The sequence below is a fragment of the Mycteria americana genome, chromosome 2 (assembly GCF_035582795.1).
Source record: "Mycteria americana isolate JAX WOST 10 ecotype Jacksonville Zoo and Gardens chromosome 2, USCA_MyAme_1.0, whole genome shotgun sequence".
Taxonomy (NCBI): Eukaryota; Metazoa; Chordata; class Aves; order Ciconiiformes; family Ciconiidae; genus Mycteria; species Mycteria americana.
In genome coordinates this window covers 8,703,731-8,723,578 of record NC_134366.1, presented here as the reverse complement: position 1 = coordinate 8,723,578, position 19,848 = coordinate 8,703,731, and positions in this window count along the sequence as shown.

Below are 19,848 nucleotides of genomic sequence, written 5' to 3'. Positions count from 1 at the left end.
GTGAAGGAAAATCATCATTCTGAAAGAGACATCTAAAATAGGTCAGATGACCTCCACTCTTAAAGTACGGTTTTCTCTGCATTGTAAATGAAGAGTCCCATAGATGCAGATCTTCCTGATAAGTCTGAATGGGGAAAGTTGTTTCGATTCCTCTGTGATCATACTTAGGTCTTACAAAGTCCTTTTTACTCATGTACCCTCTTTTTCTGGAGTAATCTCAAGCCATTAACTAAAATAATAATAAAAAAGATGTGGTGCTGCAGTACCTGACAGAGACTCACATAGGAAAGAGGTCTCCCTGAGGCATATTAGCGTAGCCCAGCAGTAGCCCGTGGTCTTTAGATGCAAGGCCTGAAGATGCAGGAGCCGTAGGGTAAAATTTTGCTTTCAGACCCTTTCCTGCATTTGTGGACTTCAGAAAACTATGTCCTTGCGGCTGAGGAAAGAAAGCTGTCTATAATGAGTCTCAGCATCCAGTCTGTTTTCATAGGAGTGCTAAGCATCCATATGTATTAGTAAGTGTGAAAACCTAACACCAGCTCTTCAGAATTTCACAGAATCACAGAATCACAGAATCATATAGGTTGGAAAAAACCTTTAAGATCATCGAGTCCAACCGTAAACCTAACACTACCAAGACCACCACTAAACCATGTCCCTAAGCACCTCATCCAAATGTCTTTTAAATACCTCCAGGGATGGCGACTCAACCACTTCCCTGGGCAGCCTGTTCCAATGCTTGATAACCCTTTCAGTGAAGTAAAATTTCCTAATATCCAGTCTAAACCTCCCCTGGCGCAACTTGAGGCCATTTCCTCTCATCCTATCACTTGTTACCTGGGAGAAGAGGCCGACCCCACCTCTCTACACCCTCCTTTCAGGTAGTTGTAGAGAGCGATAAGGTCTCCCCTCAGCCTCCTTTTCTCCAGGCTAAACAGTCCCAGCTCCCTCAGCCGCTCCCCATCAGACTTGTGCTCCAGACCCTTCACCAGCTTCGTTGTCCTTCTCTGGACACACTCCAGCACCTCAATGTCTCTCTTGTAGTGAGGGGCCCAAAACTGAACACAGTATTCGAGGTGCGGCCTCACCAGTGCCGAGTACAGGGGCACGATCACTTCCGTAGTCCTGCTGGCCACACTATTTTTGATACAAGCCAGGATGCCATTGGCTTTCTTGGCCGCCTGGGCACACTGCTGGCTCATATTCAGCCGGCTGTCAACCAACACCCCCAGGTCCTTTTCCACCAGGCAGCTTTCCAGCCACTCTTCCCCAAGCCTGTAGCGTTGCATGGGGTTGCTGTGGCCCAAGTGCAGGACCTTGCACTGAGCCTTGTTGAACCTCATACAATTGACCTCGGCCCATCGATCCAGCCTGTCTAGGTCCCTCTGTAGAGCCTTCCTCCCCTCAAGCAGATCAACACTCCCGCACAACTTGGTGTCATCTGCAAACTTACTGAGGGTGCACTCGATCCCTTCATCCAGATCATTGGTAAAGATATTAAACAGAACTGGGTATAACCAAATTCTGGGAATTTGGTATAACCTACATGACTTCTACCCTCTATACCACCTTGTACATTTAGGACCTTTTCTGTCTTTTAGAGTGCTAAACTGAGCTTTGTTTGTCTAAACACTTACCACTCCAGGTCCTGTAGGACAGATGCCATTCCCACACCTGGCTTGCCCAGGACTCAGTGTGGGCACAAACCCACACTCAGCTGCAGACTCTGGGGCGTGGTGGGTTAAGCATATGTATATTCATGCAGTCTGCCCAAACACTGCTGCATTCAGAAGTTTTAATTTTAACTCCCACCCCTTGTTATTGTAGTAGACTTACTCTGTTTCCAGCTGTCTCCACAGAGGTTTCACTGCAGGGCTTTTGTAACTCAAGGCCTTATTATTTTATAATTTGAGTTAAGTTAGGGCGGCCAGGGGACTTGTGTCTTTCTGTATCACTTTCACAACAAGGATATGCACTATCTAGCTGTGTGCTAGATAAAGGCAGTTGTGAAGGTCCTGGCAGACGGTCTTGGCCACCACATAACACAGCTCTTCCACATCACCAGGAAAATACTCAGCTCCCTAGTTAAAAGCATGAGAGGAGCGATTACAGCATCTGTGCTGTCTAACATGGGCTGTGGGAGGCCATAAGCAGCACAGCTACACTGTAGTCACTGCTGTTGCCCTTTACAGTCCTATTTTTCTTTCTATTTGTTCATTTTATACCTCAGTGCACATGTTGATTTTTGCTTTGCCTCCAGATTGCACAGAGCCAGCTCATTGTTTTTGCAGAGATTTGTGCACCTTTCCCTGTTAGCCAGCTTTATGCTTCCAGTTGCCAAATTCCTGCTTGTCAACGAGCCAGGCAGGCCACTTCAAAATCCATGGCAGCTTAAAAATAAGTGCATATTTCTAAGTGTTGTACACAGGGTTGATGTGTTCCTTTGCCCATACCTCTGGTTGACATCCCCTGATGGACGCTCCTCAGGTGGCTGCTTGGACTTTATGCCCAAGCTTGCAGAAGGTCACCAAACTCTGGACACAAACCTAGAACAGATATTCCCAGTGCAAATGCTGGTTTTGACTCAGTGGTCTAATTGTTTTTGCCCTGAACCTAAAGCTAGGTTCACCAAAGCTTTTTAGCAGCTGCTGTGTGCGCTGAAGCAGTCTCCAAAACCATCTCTTGTTTTCCTTGGGAATGGCAAGACCCACAGGTGATCCAGAGTGGGTCTCCCTCCTCCAAAGTGAGGTATGACTTTCTTACCCCATATTTAATGTACAAACAAGACTATTTCTCCAAAAGATCTTATTCCATTCACCTTACAAGTTTGTCATCTATACATCCAAAAATGAGCAAGAGTCCCAAAAGTAATTGTATTAGAGTATTAGCAAATGTGGATGTTAACGTAACAATTTTCTCATGAGGCTTTGGAGATTATTTGACACAGTCCCAGTTAGCAAGCGCTGATGCATAATTAGAGTAAAAAGCAATTAAATCAAAACTCATCTGTTTTTACATAAACTTATTTCCCAGTTTTACAACAGCAGTGCATTAGGGCCACGATGCCCCACATGAGAAGAAAAGGAGAAAGAGCAGTTGGGATCACAAGTGTGAAAAACAAAGTTTCCATCTATGATGATGAAGGATACCACAGCAAGGTGTGTTTAAGAAACTGTAATGGCACTATTTCTAAAATATTCTCCATCCACTAGATGCCTTTGTGCTTACAGTGTGCCAAGCAGAGCATGACAACCGATTAACAAGGGAAACAGAGCTGGAACTCAAGCCCCATGGAAGATTCTATTTTTTAGCGTTTGTAGCCTGATATTGTTTATCTGAACATCTGCTTCATTAAGATATATTGTGATGCAATTCACAACAGCAACAAAGAGCTACAGAAAGCACTTTTCCATCTCTCTTTTTTCTACCCATGTTCCATACTCCCCCTTCAAATCTTTTCTACTACAGATGTATGTCACAACACTTACTGTTGGCTTTCATTGTCCTTCCCCATGAACAATGGTAATATCGTGCTTCAAGGGAGCGTCTTGGAAAGCAGACCAGTGATTTCTGAGTGTTTCTGAAGTAACAATCTAAGCAATTTTATTGTTGTTTCTGTTGTTGCGAGAGACCTTAAACTGGGAACAAGGGAATATCTGCAAGTACTCTGCAATTACGCAGATATTGTCAGCGCCTGGCTTAGAATCAAGTTGAAAAGGCTGAATTACAGACATGGTTTTGGAGTCCTGTGCTCCACTGACGAGCAGCTGCATGAGAGAGGCAGAATTTTAAGCTGTCCCTCAAGCAGGATTTGGAGCGCTGCTTTTCCAATATTTCCTCCTTCCTCAGCTTCTTTGATACTTCATAGGAAATAATGAAGATTACTAGAAAAACCTGTAGTGCACATCCCCTTTTAAAAGGAGAGCTTGTTAGCTTTATGCTGCTTAGTTATTATTCCATTCATTCTTCTTATTAATATTGCTTACTGCTGATTTTGCCTTTGATTTTCTACTTGGTGACCTCCTGCTCCATCCTTATTTAAAGAAGGCTGGCCAATGATTGCAGTATTTTTAGGACAATACCAAGGATCCTCTGTCTCTACACTACTAGACTATTTACTAATATTTTAATATAATATCTAAAACAGCCAGAGTGGATTGCAACCAAGGCTACCCTCCCAAGAAGTAACAGCAATTGCTTAGGAAAGTGCTAAGATTACCCAATAGATGGGTGAACAGGGATGCAGGCCCCAAGCAAATGTTGCTAACAACCCAAATTTCATTTTCTTGCCATTGTACAGCACCTCGCACATTGAGAGCCTGGATTTATGACTGCCGTTTCCAAGTGGTACAGCAATGCAAGCATTAATCCAGACAGAAATGTAGATTTCAATGAAATTATTCACAGATATTTGCTAGTCTTTAAGCACACATGACTTGCTGGAGTGGGATGAGTGGGTGTTGCACCTTGCAGGCTGTTCTTTAAAAGTAAAGCAAGCCATCTTTAGCCAGCATGTGCTGGCAGTTGTTCCTTTAGTAACATTTGGCACAAACACAGTCAGCCACCCTGTGCTTTGACACAGCTTGTGCTGAGACCTACCAATGATCCACTGTGTCCTAGGCCAAAAATTAAATAAGCTGTGTGGATATAGCCCCAAAATGCCAAAATAGTGAGCAGCAAGGGTAGTGAAGAGCCGTTAACTGACATTAATAAAAATTGGGAAACTGTGTTGCTACACAGTCAAGGAGGAATGTTTGGGTCAGGGTTCAGTGATGCCTTAGTGAAGAATAGACATGAAGAAGCATCAGTTACTCCCTCATTCTTCTCTACCTCCCTTTGCTGTTGGGCAGAATCCTGCAATTGAGCAGAGGACAAAATTTAGCCAGCTGAATTTAATAGCAACTTTTTATAACACTGAAAGCCAGATTCTCATCTCATTTACCCTGAAAAACTCCCCTGACAGTTATGATATCAGATAGATTGCTACAGGTGAAAATCCATACTGAAAGAAGACCAAGCCCCAGCGAGTCTAAAAAAATATATCAGAAGGATTCACACTCCAAACTTTAATTTCCCAACCTGAGTCTTTGGGACCCAAAGCTTTTTATTTCACATGATTAATATAAGTAACTGTTTAAATAATGGGTTTAGAATTTTTGCCTGGATCCCTTCTTCTGAACTTCTGCTTTTCATAATCTGTGTGATGAGCAAGTTATAAAAAAGGTATTCAGTGGAACATTGCTCTGCAGAAGAAAAGTCTCCAATTGTGAATTAGTATTCCTAGTTCTTCTATCAGTTAACATCCTAATAAACAAAATACCTGATGCTTAAAGCTGCCCATCAGAGAGCTAAGCTTTCTGGTTTTTTCAGTTGTATTTTTTAATGATAGTATTTGCTGTCTCTTCTACTGCTGTTCTTTCCATTACAATATGAATGAAACTATCAAAATGGTTTGTCCCTCCATCACCACCTGCATGGTACATGAACAGGAGGGTCAAGTGCAGAGCTTTGGACTTTCCTGGTGGCTCTGTAGTAGCTCACAAAATCATCACTGGCTTCTGGTCTATCCCACTGAGATGCACAACTTTAGTGCACTCCTGCATCAGAGCCAAGGGCAGCACAAAGCAGACTAAGAGCAGAAATTAAGCTGAAGAGAGGATAGCCTGAGGAAGAGCTTCCAAGCAGGAAGGTCTCCGAATTCGTGGGATATGCTAAGAAGAGTGGTTGAATTTAGATGTGGGCAGGATGAGAATGTACATAGGAAAGACATGTCTGCAGGAGTTATAATAAAAAATTTCTTCTTCCTTCTGAAAGTTCCTCTTTCTGGAGCCGTGCCGGAGTAACTCCATGGGAAGAGATCTTCTTCTTCTCTTGAATCTCACCATAACCTTTGTACTGGAACAAGGTCTTCACCCCATGGTCTTCTGCCAAACAGCTTGATCTGGCAGGCACCCAGTGGAGCTCAGCAGGGTCTTTCCCATTTCAGGACCTCCCTTGTCAGATACAGCTGGTATGTGAGGTCCTAGTGAGCAGAGAAGTCATGGTGCTGTGTTGCAGCAAAAAATGGCAAGGCTTTTTCCTCAGAGAAACTCCCTCTAGCTAGCAACCTGCATGCATTGCTTCAAATCTTGGCCCCAACCATATCACTCTCATACATCGCATTTTCATCACATGAGCTGGCAAAAAAGAAAAGCCTCTTTTAGAGTGACATGAAAGCCCCTTTGTGTGATCTAGTAGGTAGATTCATGCAACAGAGTGCAGAAAGCTGCAAAGTCTGTTGGTTGCAGAGGCCAGCGGTCTGGAGGGATCTCGAGCAGCCCCCTGGAAACACACTGTGTTCACCTCACAGCAGCCACTGCCAAAGCTGGAAAGAGCCAAGCTAGGGTGATTCCTGAGACTGCTGCAGGGAGATGTCAGGCAGGAGCCAGCCTCTGGCAGGTGCAGCACTAGAGGGCTTAGGAAAGGAAGGTAGGTCCATGCTGGCAGAAGAATGGCAATCTGGCTGGACTCCAACCGGTGTGGCCATTTTCAGTGCAAAGCACCCTGAACCAGCAAGACAGCTTTGCATTTGCAGAGGCATCTGCATTCTCTATCCAAGGTCATCAAGCATTTAAGGTAGATCTGTCTTTGAGGAGCTCCTTTTCTGGGACCTTGCTGTCTCCATAGTGAAGGGCGCATAACCGGTACACACATCTCAGCATTATAGGTGAGTCTGAGCTTTTAAAGTCTGCCTGAGTGGTTGTATATAAATATTGATGTTCCTAGGCCATTATTTTTCCAAAATGAACTACATGAAATTAGGGACCTTTATGAAGTCCTTGCGGTTTTTTCCTTTTCTCAGTCCCTTGTGTCCATGTGAGCTCCTGGGCATTGGCACATAGAAATCCAGGCACTTACTTTGGTTCCTGGGTATGTATCTAGGAGTCTAAGTTAAAAAAATGTTCACCATAGTCTCCTAAATTGATTACTGCGATAAGCACTAAAGGATGTGAAAGACATCAGTTGAAAAAGAAGAGCAGGTACTTTACTGCTTGAAAGCATCCTCTGGAAGTGCTTGAGATATGTGGAAGCTGCTCTTTTGTTTCATATTGACAAACAAGCAAACAAAAACAAACAGTGAAGTAGGAAAATCTGAGCACTCCATTCATTACCCTCAACACAATGTTGCCCGAAGGACCTCTTGTCAGAAAGACTTTGTTTCTGCTCTTTTTTCCTCGACTCTCATTCCTGTATACTTCAAATGTTAAAAATTAGCTGGTATTTGAACAAGTGGCCTCGCCTGGTGTAGGCTCAGTGTAATCACTGTGCTATGTGTCACGCATTGTAGCATGAGAGCCCTCTTCTGAGCTACAAACACAACCGTGGCAGTTCTGCAGAAGACCTGCACCCCGGTCCCATGCATAACAGGAAACTCAGTCTGGTGATGGACTTTGCAAATGGATCTGGCTCCAGTCCCTTCAAGGAAATAGGACAGTCAATGTTTATATTTGAGTTTTGTGTTATTGGAAAACTATAATAATGATGGAAACCTCAAAATAAAATATTGTTGAAAAGATACTGACCTTAGCTAGCATTTATGTTGCTTGAGCAGTGTAATGTTTTCCGCTCAGAAATAAAACACTTTGTCAGGACCAAATACAAATTGCTTACCTGGCCCTTGCAGGATTTTATACTCATTGCTGATTAAAAAATAAATGTATCTGAATATGCCAAAGGCACTTACATACAATAGAGCAATTACATGCTTCAACTTGGATCTCAGCTGCCTCCAAAAACCAGCTCATGGGAAGGAGGATACCAATATCCAATTGCAGTCAGAATACAGCCAGCAAAGAGAGGTTTTAACCTAGGACATTCTGAGCAAAAGCAAGAAACTGAGGCAAAGTCCCTGTTTTGGGGTAGTACAGAGTACTTGGTGTGCGTCTTCCATCTGCTACAAGCAAATTACTGCCGCACTCTGCTCCATGGGATTCAAAGGTGCAGTCTCCAGAAAAGAAAATCACAGTAGCTACATGCCTAAAAGCACCACCCAGAAAGGTATATCTGAAATTTCCAAGCGTCATTGTTGGAGCAAGCTGGTATGCAGAGTGTCCTTAGGAATTAGGACATGAAAGTTTTATAACACTCCCTCCTGTCCCCAGCTCTCAAGCTGGAAGAGATGGAAGTGTGCAAAGGTACAAGTATGAGCATTGCTGTAGACTCACATCAAAAGCTGGCCCAACCTGAGCCATGTAGAAACGGATGGGCTGGGGAAAGAGCCACATGTGGTGGCAGTCGTGTCACTGGATCTTGTACAATTGTACACAAAAACAGCTGTGCTTTGACCATGCTAGTCCAGGTGGGCTATCTTGACTGATCCTGGTCAACAGGGGACTGATGAGACACTGGAATTGTTTTCTAGGCATTTTCAAAGCCCACATCTACCGAATTATTTTGAGTTGAACAAAACAAAATACTGTATATACTCTGGAAGACCATCCTGTAGTAGTAAAGGGATGAATTAAATGACCTAATAAGTCTTCTCTATCTCTAATCTCTGTGATTACATGAGATATATGAGAGAGGGTTTTTAGAACCAATAATATTCATAGACTAAATATCTTTCATCCAGGAGAGAAAGACAAAAAATGAAACGTGTGTTAAAAACCAATAGCTGTGTTCATAAATCAATTCATTCAGAAGATTTTTTTTTTCCTTTTCCCAGGCATTTGGGTAAAGTAGCTCATGAGAAAAGGCTTTAAGAAATGCCTCAGGCAATGGAGAAATACAAAAAGCACTTTGCAGCTTCACTGACATGTTTAACATAAAAGAAATTTAAACGTGATCATTTTTCTAGCTCAACAGTTTTTGACTTTGTAATGAATAAAAATTTGAGTAAAGAAGAAGAAGGAGAGGAAGAAGAAAGAAACACTACATTAAAAAGTACTCCAATCAGAGGCCTTGTGAAGCTACTTCTGAAGGAGTAACCAAGGGCATTGGCAAGGTATGTTTTTTGCAGCCTATGGCTAGATTTACCATTAATGTCAAGTTTTTTTGCAAAATTAAAATGATTCTCAACAGATAAAGATGAGCACAAGTTATGTCAAAAAGCATTTCTCCGTGCTGGTAATGTTCTCTGCATTAGACACCCAGCTGTGTTTGCTCACAAAAGCTACATGTTATGTTTGTTGGTGCAACTTGAATGCTGAACCATGCGTGTGAGGAACTGGGTATTACATTTTGCCATAATAAGTAATTTTTTAAAAAAATAATTGTTCTTTGTTTAGTTTAAACCTCCCAAAGTTATTAATTTCTTGGTCACCTCACACTGGGCCTTGGTCTGGAGAGGATAGTTTCCCCAGTTCCAATGGTGACAGTGGTGAGGATAGACTGGTGCTCTTAGGCTCTACCCCTCTCTTCATCCCAGATCTCCCTTTCTCCTGGCAGAAGCATCCTGGAGAGGACCTAGCCCAGCCCCATGCCCAGCTTGGAGAGTGGCACAGAAAGCGTTACTTTGACCATGACTGCTGTCACCCTGAAGATGAAAAGGCATTAGTAACTATCTCCTGCTTACAGATTTGCCTTTACCATCAAATGGCTTGGAAAAGTCTAAAACTAGGCACTGTAACAAATGCCAGCTTAGTCATGTTTCATTTCTTCTATTTAACAGTCCTGAGCATTATTTTTCTTACAGTGAGGTAATTAAGTGCATCTGTCATGTATTTGACTTTTAAGGTTATAGTCATTTAGTGAAACATTAAATGAAAACTGCAGTGATTCAGAGTTGTTGAATTTCTAATATAATATTAATCCTCACTCAGCCTTTTATGCAACATGCACACAGACTCATATGCACTTTCACTCCCCCTGCTCGATTTTTCAAAATCTTTCCTTTATGCCAGTCATTATTTTAATAGGGCAACAACAGAATGCTTCTGTCTCTTTGAAAAACAGATGCACAGTTATTTCTCGTCTCTAGCAGGCAATGGAGGGATTTCAGTTTTCCCCTGAAAAGCTGTGTATTTTTCAGTCAAGGCAGTCTTTCTTTACACTATAGGTACAACATATAAGGAAAGGCCTCATGAAAAGCACCTGTGATGTCTCTTCTCCACTGTTAGAGGCTGCACCTGGAGACAAAATAGTTCCCAAATAAAGTCAAGCTGGGTCTAAGGGCAGAAAAATTATTCACATGGACTGAGACCCCTGCAACGCTTCTGGCACCAGAGGCACTCATCTTGGTGATGGAGCAAAGTACTACACATTCAGGCTGCCTTAACTCTGCTGTCATGAAGGTCAAAACCTGGCTTACTGGAGAGGAGAATTAGGCCAGCAGCAACTGCTTTGATAAAACCCACCATGAGCACTGCCAGGTAACCATTTTCCACACTTCTATCAGTGTAGGGAGAGTAGAATTTTGTTTCTTATTTCTCCATCCTCCATAATTTGTTATCACCTTCTCTGGAGGTGCCTCGCTGGTTCATAAACCACAAGCCACTAGCAGTGTCACTAAGGTTATTTTCATAGTTTTACTCACAATACGCTTTCTAAAACTCAGTGGTTTATACCCTGTCATCCATGGAGCCTGGCAAGTGAGAGGACTATTTCTATGGAGTCAGAGAAAGGTAAATAAGAAAAACAAGCTTTTTTTCAGTAGGCTTAAATTTGCTACGCATGCATCCTCCCCTCCAGGGAATGGTTGCAGATAAAAAGTTGGAATGTATACATTTACAGCAAAGAATGCTTCTAGTAGATAGAAGAAAAAAACCTTCTACCCACCAAGAATGCATTTAGTTCGCTAAATGTAGCTACGAGCACTTAAATATTTCGATCCACACTAGTCCTCCGAGGCTCCCTTCAGAGTCAGCGGAGATCCAGGCAAGAGAGTGAGTAGTGTCTGGGTGCGTCACCTCCTCTGAAAACAGGCGTCTATAACACTGCTGTAGGTGCCTATTTCTCTTACTGATTGTAAAGGAAGCCTAGGATGATGCTGTAGATGTCTAAAGCTTTGTGAGATTAAATCCGCCCAAGTGGCTGAGCACGGCAGGGCTCAAAGGGCAGCTCTTCCCTCCCACCCCAAGCAGTGCATGATCCCCCTCGCACCACACTGAATTAAAGTCATCAGTCTCCAGCCGAGGAAGGCTACTGCGTGCTCCTCGCCTGTCCAGTGTGTTCATTATTCATTCTTAGTGCCTTTATCTGCACAATGCAATCTGCCCCCAGCATAAATAAACAGGCTTGTCTCATTGGAGAACAAAGAGAGAGACAAATACATGCAAAGTTGAACTATCATTCTGTCAACAGGCCTTCTGTATCACTATCAATATTTTAAACAGCCACCTTGGCTCTGTTACAGAAGATGTACCACCTTCTTTGTTTTCTCAAAATAAATGCAATGTTTTTATTTTTAATTTTCCAAAAATATCCTGCAGATTCAGATATGTTTACTGCCTGTGTACAAATGGAAAGAAAGAAGTAAACAGCACTAGAAAAAGAAGTTTGATATCCACAGAAATGATTCTGCACAGCTCTAGAGGCCATTCACAGGCTGTGCTCAAAGATGGCTGGAGTAAAAAGAGGACCGAGGAGGAGTTTCCAAAGTGTGGAACTGCTGCTGAAATTATTCTTAAACTCACATTGCTGTGGAGATAGTTGAGTACAGAAGGGATCACCCAAGGCTGCTGTTCTTCTCTCACTCTGAGTATCACTGCCAAATCCATGCTTTTGGGTAGATGTGAGCTAGTAATAATTACTAATGATGAAAAGCTCAGCTGCAGGATTTAACAGATCATGCAAAGTGAGACTATCTTGCCGCTCTGTCCTCCAGCAGGCGAGGCAGACAGCTGATGCACCAAAGGGCAGGAACGGCTGAGGTGACACAGAGGAATGCGTTCTGCTGACTGCTCATTTTTCTCTTAGCTCTTTCTCCCCATTTAGGCAAAGGACCTCAAATGCAACATGATTGACTGGATGCCTGCCTGTTAGTGACATGCCCGAACAACTTCTCAGACTCTTTGATCAGCCCTGGAGGCATGAACAACCTTTGAAAGACTGCAATGCCCTTCCTTCTCTTTTCTTGGCAAACTTCTGTGTCTTCTGGGTTCTGATCTAGACCAGCTGGAGGTCAATGCTCAAGTCTTTAGTCAATGTTCTCCCCTGCTTGGAGGGAAACAGACTGAGGACAGGAATCAGCTTCTGCAAAAGAACTGGACAGACAGGCAGGGAAATACCCCTGTTCCCATCCTCTTGTGCACAGCCACCGACTGGCCAGCGTTGACACGTTACAGTAAAAAAATCCTGGGTGCTTGCCTGGAGGAATACATGAGAGCAATTGCAATGCATCTAATCAACTCACAGCCTATTCTTTGTTCTAGCTAAAGTACAAATTAAGCATGTCCCTGCTCCAAGCACATTAAAGTATTTTAAAAAGTTGAGAGCACTGATTTAATAATTTAATGAGCAGTACTGCAGGCATTTCTGGCAGCCTTGGTCCTTACTGTAATATGCACACACATTGGAAACACCTGGGCCCAATCTTTTCTGGTGTCCATCCCCTAAGAAGTGCAGGTCCCCCGCTCTCTCCCCTTCTAGTAGATGATTAGGAAAAAAAAAAAAGACAGTGTTCCCAGTGGGAGCAAAACAGATGACCAGACCTGAGCTGGTGCTGCCAAGGAGAGGCTGAGCAGAGAGCAATCACTGCTGCCCTGGGACAGGCAGATAAATTCACACTCCACTGCAGACAGATCTGGGCACTCTTCCTATGAGGACCACCCTGCTGCTAGAGCAGAATTTGGACAGAGCGAGGGGCAGGGAGGAGCTATGCACAGCGGTTTGCAGGCAGGTGCAGCCGGGGAAGCAGCACGCTGCGGGTGGCAGGCTGTGCGTGCTGTGGGACCAGCCCTGCCCTGTGCAAAGAGGGAGGCAGGTTTGGGAAAGCTGCCTTTAGGGGAACTTGAGCAATTGGTGAGCTTGGAAAATGAGATACAGCCTGCTTCTTTCCATCCATGTGCATCTTCCACAGCCTACCCTCCCGTTCTTTTATACCTGTATCAACAGTGCAACTGTGTAGGAAAATGCAGGTTTTGGCACATCTCATGAGTTGGAAGAAATAACAGTCGTGATCCACAGCAAGGTATGGGGCCTGTAGATGTGCAGCAGCGTGACTGGTCCTGATAGCAGATAAAAGCATGCTATGACTTTTTAGGAGCAGGCAAGTCTGTCTGTGACCCACATAGCAGGGAGAGAAAAGACATAAACAGTATTGCAGAGAGTTGTGGGAAGTATCAAAAAAATGGAAAAAATTCCATCTCTGGTGCTCTTGTTTCTGATTTCATCCCTTTAGAGTTTTGCTTATTTCCCTGTTGAGGTGGTAGTGGGACCAGAGGTTCTACAAAGGGTCAGATTAGCCAACCTATCTCCCTTCTCTTGGCCTCCTCGCCCATTCCTAACATCACGGCATCAGGACCTCATCAGAGTAAATGCTGGTTATCTCAGGTCCCAGTGTGAACCTGTCCCAACATCTCTCCTGTCACTGGTCAGTGGGACCCTGCGGTCCATCGTAGCTCTGATAGCTGACCCCAATGTGCAACTGTATTTGCAACTGTATTTGGGTGCAAAATACAGCAGGATCCATCCAGTCACAGGACATGGGAACAGAAGGCTGCTGTGTGGCTTCAGCTGTGATTGTTTATTAAACCACAGAAAATAACCACGAAGACTAAAATTAGCTATGCTCAAATATTTTTGTCATGAAACTGTACTACTGCAGCACTAGAGGTTGCAATCATTGTATGCTATTCAGGTACAAACCTACTTTCCTAACTCTTTTTATAGTCCCTTGAACAACACATCTGCCCATCCCTTCTCCCTGGTGTGGGCAAGGCTGTCTCTAAATGGCTCTTGTCCCATTCAGGCAGAATGCCTTAATTTGCATCATTCAGTTGATCAGTGACATAACCAGAACTGCTGGATGGGTTTGGTGAACATCACTAGCCTGTTTCAGTGGGTGGAGAAGAGTGCATAACACCACTGCCAGCACCAGTAAGGAAACATTAATGGCAGCTCAAAATAAGCTGCAGCAGGTATGGACTGTAACACCACTAAATTTAGCATTGAGTAATTTCAGTACAGCCCAGTGTTCCTCCTCTGGCTCTCGCCTTGCCAGCAAACCTCCCACTGGCAGAAAATGCATTTGTTATCATTCCTATTACAAGCTTAACTCTCTGAACAGTCATGTGTAACTGATGGAGATTGCCTTTCTCATTTGCTCAGTCTTGAGGCTTTCCCTGGAAGATCTCCAGGAAAATTCTTTAATGATAATTTTTCTTCCACCTCAGCTGCTCTTTATGAACAAGGGCAACGAGTGGACCCTCCCTTTTTAAGTGTCCCTGGAAGAGTACACATTTGAAACTGCAGAGAACAAGGCATAATAAAAGAGACCCATTAGTAAAGACTCCATTTGTGTCCAAATTTTGAAGATGCAGAGTGATAAAGAGCACTGCAAGGGTCTTCATCACTTTTAACTGAAGTTCAGAGTCTTATCTGGAACCAAAACCAGAGACAGATGTATTTAAGAGAACAGCTTTCTGTTGGAAGCGGAATAAGAAATGCAAGTCAGACCTTCTATAACCTCACCTTTAAACTCTGAGGATTTAATTACAAAATTGTACAAAGATTTTGAGGGAGGGGCTAATACATTCAGGAACCAACACATGCACAAAACATTAAACCTTTGAGTTTGCTGGTCCCTTTAAATTTTATTTGACTGCAACTTAAAAAAAAAAAAGCCTAGACATTAAGTGAGGTACCAGATCCAAGGGAAGGGAGAAAACTTTTAGAACAGCTTTGATATCACTAAAAGGAACTGAGAAACTTCTGATTGAAAAGGTCTCTCCGTGGGTATTGGCGGTTCACATAAGGTAGTGTATTAGGAATATTTAATGAAATGTAAGGTTAGTACGGGTCTTTGCACACAGTCAGATTACTGCACAAAAAGTAACTAAAAGTTAATCCTCAACAGTACCATCTACACTTGATACTAGTTCATGTTGCAGGTGGGAAAAATTAGGTAGTGATTAAGAGATTTATACATGGTCATAGCAACATGGTGTAAATGCCATCTCTATAACCTAATGACCCGTATCAACAGGTTGTCTGCAACTTAATCGCTTAAATACATTTATTTAGAGTGTTCCCAAGGTTTTATTTGCTGCCTGCTCTTCTATCTTTCTGTAGGAAGACAGTTGAATAGATGTGAGTATAGCATCTTCTTCTTCATAGAATTTGATACAAGGCAGAGACAAAAAAGTTTCCAGAAAACTGCTCTATAGTAATATATGAGACATACGAAGTCAATAGGAATTACGATAATCATGTAGAAAGACAGAAAGATAGTGACACAGGAGAATGCTGGAAAAAATTAGTAGGAAGTTTACTTCCCTGACTTGAGCAATGTTATGAGAAAAAAAAATCTTAGCAATAGTTTTGGCTTGATTCCATTACAAATGCTGTTTCCTGGGGATATTATGAACAAAAGTTTCATATCACAGGAGCATCATGGTTTTCACAGCTCTTGTGTTCATAAACGAAACGACGGCGGGGAAAAAACCACCACTGTGTAATTCCCAAATCCAGAGAAGCGGCAAATGAAAGGAACCTACATTTCTCTTTGTGCATGGCCTTTGCCTGGTTGTAGATTGTTAAACAAAAATGCAGTAAAAAGTTCAGATTGTGAAGCCAAGGACTTAAAAATATTGAGATGTCTCAATAGAAGCTGGCTAATTCCTCATCTCTGTTTTCTGAAAGACCAGAACTACTTTAACCAAAAGCATTCCGTAAATGCAGCTTGAAGCAAAACTGAACATGGAAAATTTGGATCGAAAAGGTTGTAAAGAACTGATGAAGGAAAGGAGTTTTAAAATGGCTGCAATCCCAGCTCTGCATAAACAAAAGCTCATACACTTCTTCTGTCAGATGCCTCCATCAGTGGTGGTTGTGGGAGCTGTTTCCACAAGCAGGAAAAGTAGCTCCTGGACCTGTGTCAGGTCAAGAATGACCATGCCATGGTTTGGGTGCCATCACTGCTACACAAGTCACACCTTGGCACCACTTTGCCTGTGGTGTTGCAGGATGTTACACGAAGGCTGGGCATGATGTCTTTCTAGTCTCTCACTACCTGGTAGGTACCCTTAAAGTAATAATTTGACAGGGCTTTGGGCAGTAGTCCATTTAATCCCCCAGAGATTGAAAGCTGCTTCAGGCATTATCTTCTATTCAGCGTTACTAAACAATGCTAAGACTTTGAACACTGCACTTAGAAAAATTATATTATCTATATGTATCATAGCAATGCTAAGCAATCACTGCTTGGGTTCGGTGGGGCTGAGAAGAATACGTCCCCCCACCCTCTTAGTGAACCATAAATTGCCTTTCCAAGCCATTCATAACTGCCAGTCTGAAATTTGGGTTTTTGTTTGTGGGTTTTTTAACTTATATTTATCTACATATTACTCTGCTAATTTTAAGCCAAATGCATTGGGATTATTACTGTTTATCTTCTGAGTTTTCAGTTGTGAATAATGACATCTCCAAGCTTTTCTCATTAATCATAAAGCCATTAATGTCTTTGCTTTTAATCAGAGGAAGAGAAGAGCTGTGTGTGATCACACAGACCTAAACACTAGCATTTGAAGGAAAATGCTGAGTATTTGGAGCTTTGTGAAAAAAAATGGCAATGACAGCAGGTGCTTTATAGATCTAAAACCTTTCACACTGTTACAGATAGGATAATGACTTGCTACCAGCTGGTAAAGTCTACATGTAAAAGTAAGCTGTGTAGATGAGCTTATGGTGTTGTTTAGTTGCCAAATATCCTGCAATAAACTTATTTTCACCTGTGGCACCAAGGTTTATACAGAAAGTTCTTCCTGAAATGCAAAAAAATGCAATTTATACAACAGAGAAAGAACCTGTGTCAGTATAAGTGAGATCGTAGCATTCTTGCCTTTAATGTGTTTGAAATTGGCCATAGAGTATAAACCATACAGTGCAGCTAGAAACTTCAAATGCATGCCTATGAGTTTATTTGAAAAAGTCATTGCTCAATATGGAAGAACTGATGGTTTAATTCAGTGAAAATTCCAACTTAAATAACTTGGGATCAGTTCTTGGCAATGTTGTTAGTGGGTTTTTTCCCTTGGTTTTCAGTGTAAGAAGCCCATTCTGCCTTCTCTAGTAGATGCAGGTAGTGCTTAAAGTGTGGTGGATGAGAATTAACTATCTCATTGCGGTTGGCTAACTCAATACGTATTGATTTGTGGGTCCTGTGACCTAAAAAAAGACAAACTATATTAAACTTTGAAATAATGTTAAATAAGGATGGACTTCACCAAATTAGATAATAGAAAACACGTCCCAGTAGCACTCTTGTGGTAGAATAGTTAAAAGACATTGGCTTCTGGAAACCATAACTTATTGACAGTGATATTCCTTCGGCTAGTTTGATCTCAAGCCAAGCTGGCTGGCTTGCTGGTGTAGAAGTCATCATAGTCATATCAATCCCACCCAGTTCAGACAGAGCTCAGTTCAGTAGTAAATGCTGAAGACACCTCATGACCCTGTGACTGAGACTGATGACTGGTATTTAAGAGATTTATCTCCAGTTCTGCAGCAGAGTTCACGTATGGCATTTTACAAATCCATGCATTTCTTTTCTGTGTCTCTACCTGAGGTGTAAAGGCATTGACTGCCCCAGGGTTCTGTGGCCCTGATGTCCAGATGGGGATCTACCACACTGTGTTGTGCTCCCTTCTGGCATACAGACCTAGGTTTCTTTCCCATGGAAATCAGGATGAGGCAGAAGAGGCCAGTGAGTATCTACATCTTCTCATGGTTCTGGGTCAGGACATGACAAAAGCACATATCTGGACTTGGAAGGTGAGAAGTTCCGTAGTTCTGCTGGACTGGTAAGCATCACAAACCATATCCATTGAGACGGCTGAAAATTTCACTCACCCAGGAAACTTGGTTTTCACCCAGTGAACCATGAAAAGAAGGAGAGGAACCCTGCAGATTAGGACAGCAGAGATGAGGAGGTACTGCCCCTTTCAATGGCAGCCTGAAACTTCATTTGCTTAAGCTAACTGAGAAACCACATTATACCTTTGCCATCCACATTTCTCACTGATTGAGATAGCACCTTGCTCCATACACTGGGTTCCTGCACTCAAGCACACAGTTCTTCCCAGGTATCACATTCACTGTCCTGCTTTATAACCAGAATATAATTGAAATGCTCATTGCCAGTGCTCCTGTTGCAAGTTACACTGGTGACACCAAGGACAGGATGTGGCTCTTTGCTATGACATTGCCAATGAGGCAATCAGCAAGCGCCTGGCCCTCTGTTCAGTTGTTTTGGTTTTTGCAGGTGACATCGTGCTTCTTCACATCTTTGGTTTTTGCGGCACCTGGATGCTAAATGATATACTTTAATGTGACACATTCAGGTGAAAAATACCAACTAATAATGCATTAAAATAATAATTTTGACTTCAGTAAAAATAGATGTGATATTAGATGCAGTGTTTACTGGCAGGACATAACTGCCCTAGTCCGTCTGGTGAAGAACCTTTTCTTTTGAAGTCAGTAGTAAATGCTGTCCATCTGGTGAAGAACCTTTTCTTTTGAAGTCAGGTGTATTGGGAGTTTCTGATGGAAACAGAGCACTGATAATTGCACAAGAGTTTACTGTCAGATATTTTATTACAGCATTAAAATAAAAGCCCTGCTGCACTGAGAACTCTACCACAAGCAAATGCAGACTCATCTGAGAAGGCACATGCAGAAGAGCTGGTTTTCCCTTGCGTGAAGAACAGTAAGAAGCTCCTCTGCTAGCATTTTTATGTGCCTTTCGAGCCTATGAAAATCTACTCTTTGGAGGGCTGTATGGAGATTCCCAAGTAAAAATTAATTTGCTGACAGCTATTACTTACCAACAGGTAAATTGGCATGGTTTATCTGTAAACCAGCTCTGCCTTGTCCAGTGCAAGCCTGACAAAGCTTGGAGAGAAGGAAGGAGACCCATCCTCCATGTCCTTTCTCCCACCCAAACTCAGCCCTGTCCTGAAGCTCTCTACAGTGTCTTGGACACATTTCCTTCTGCTCCAGGAGAATGGTGCAAACCCACCTGAATTACCCTGGGCTCAAAGCAGCAGTGTTACCATTTCTTCTGTAGCCGCTGTACCCCAGAGCCCATTCCAGGATTAGCAAAGAGTTTACTGAATTTATTAATACAAACTAATGAAGAGATTATCCCTAGGTGGTGGGGAGGGCCAGGTGTCTAATAACTAGGGTTGTGGCTAGCATGTGAAGCACATATCTTTACCTGTGGTATCCGTCCTATTTTCCCATATGCTTTCTCACCTATCTCATAAAGATTTTTAGAATACTTCTGAAAGTGCTATTAAGTCTTTGGGACAAGACTGTGCTTTCTTTACATTCCATCAGTTCCTAAGCCTACAGGACCACGATCCCTGAGAGGGCTTGGGAACAAGCCCATGCTTGCCACTGCTGGTGGACTCCTGGAACAGTTTCCGCTTGTGACAACTCCCAGCCTACACCCACAGGGCGGTATGGCGGTAGTATTAGTCTCCTGGGGGATCATATAGGTCAGTGACTGGTCCCAAAAGGCGGTATGGAGGAAGCCACTCTCTTTTGAGAGAAACAGCTGTGTGGACACAACCAGCACTTCACCAGCTAACTTCAGGGCCAGAGCATGTGCGCTGGCATGCTTACTTTACAGTGTGGTTAAGCCTCTCAGATCCTGGGCTATAAAGGCTAATAGCTCCAGTGCTTAATCCAAGCGGGTTAGAAGGG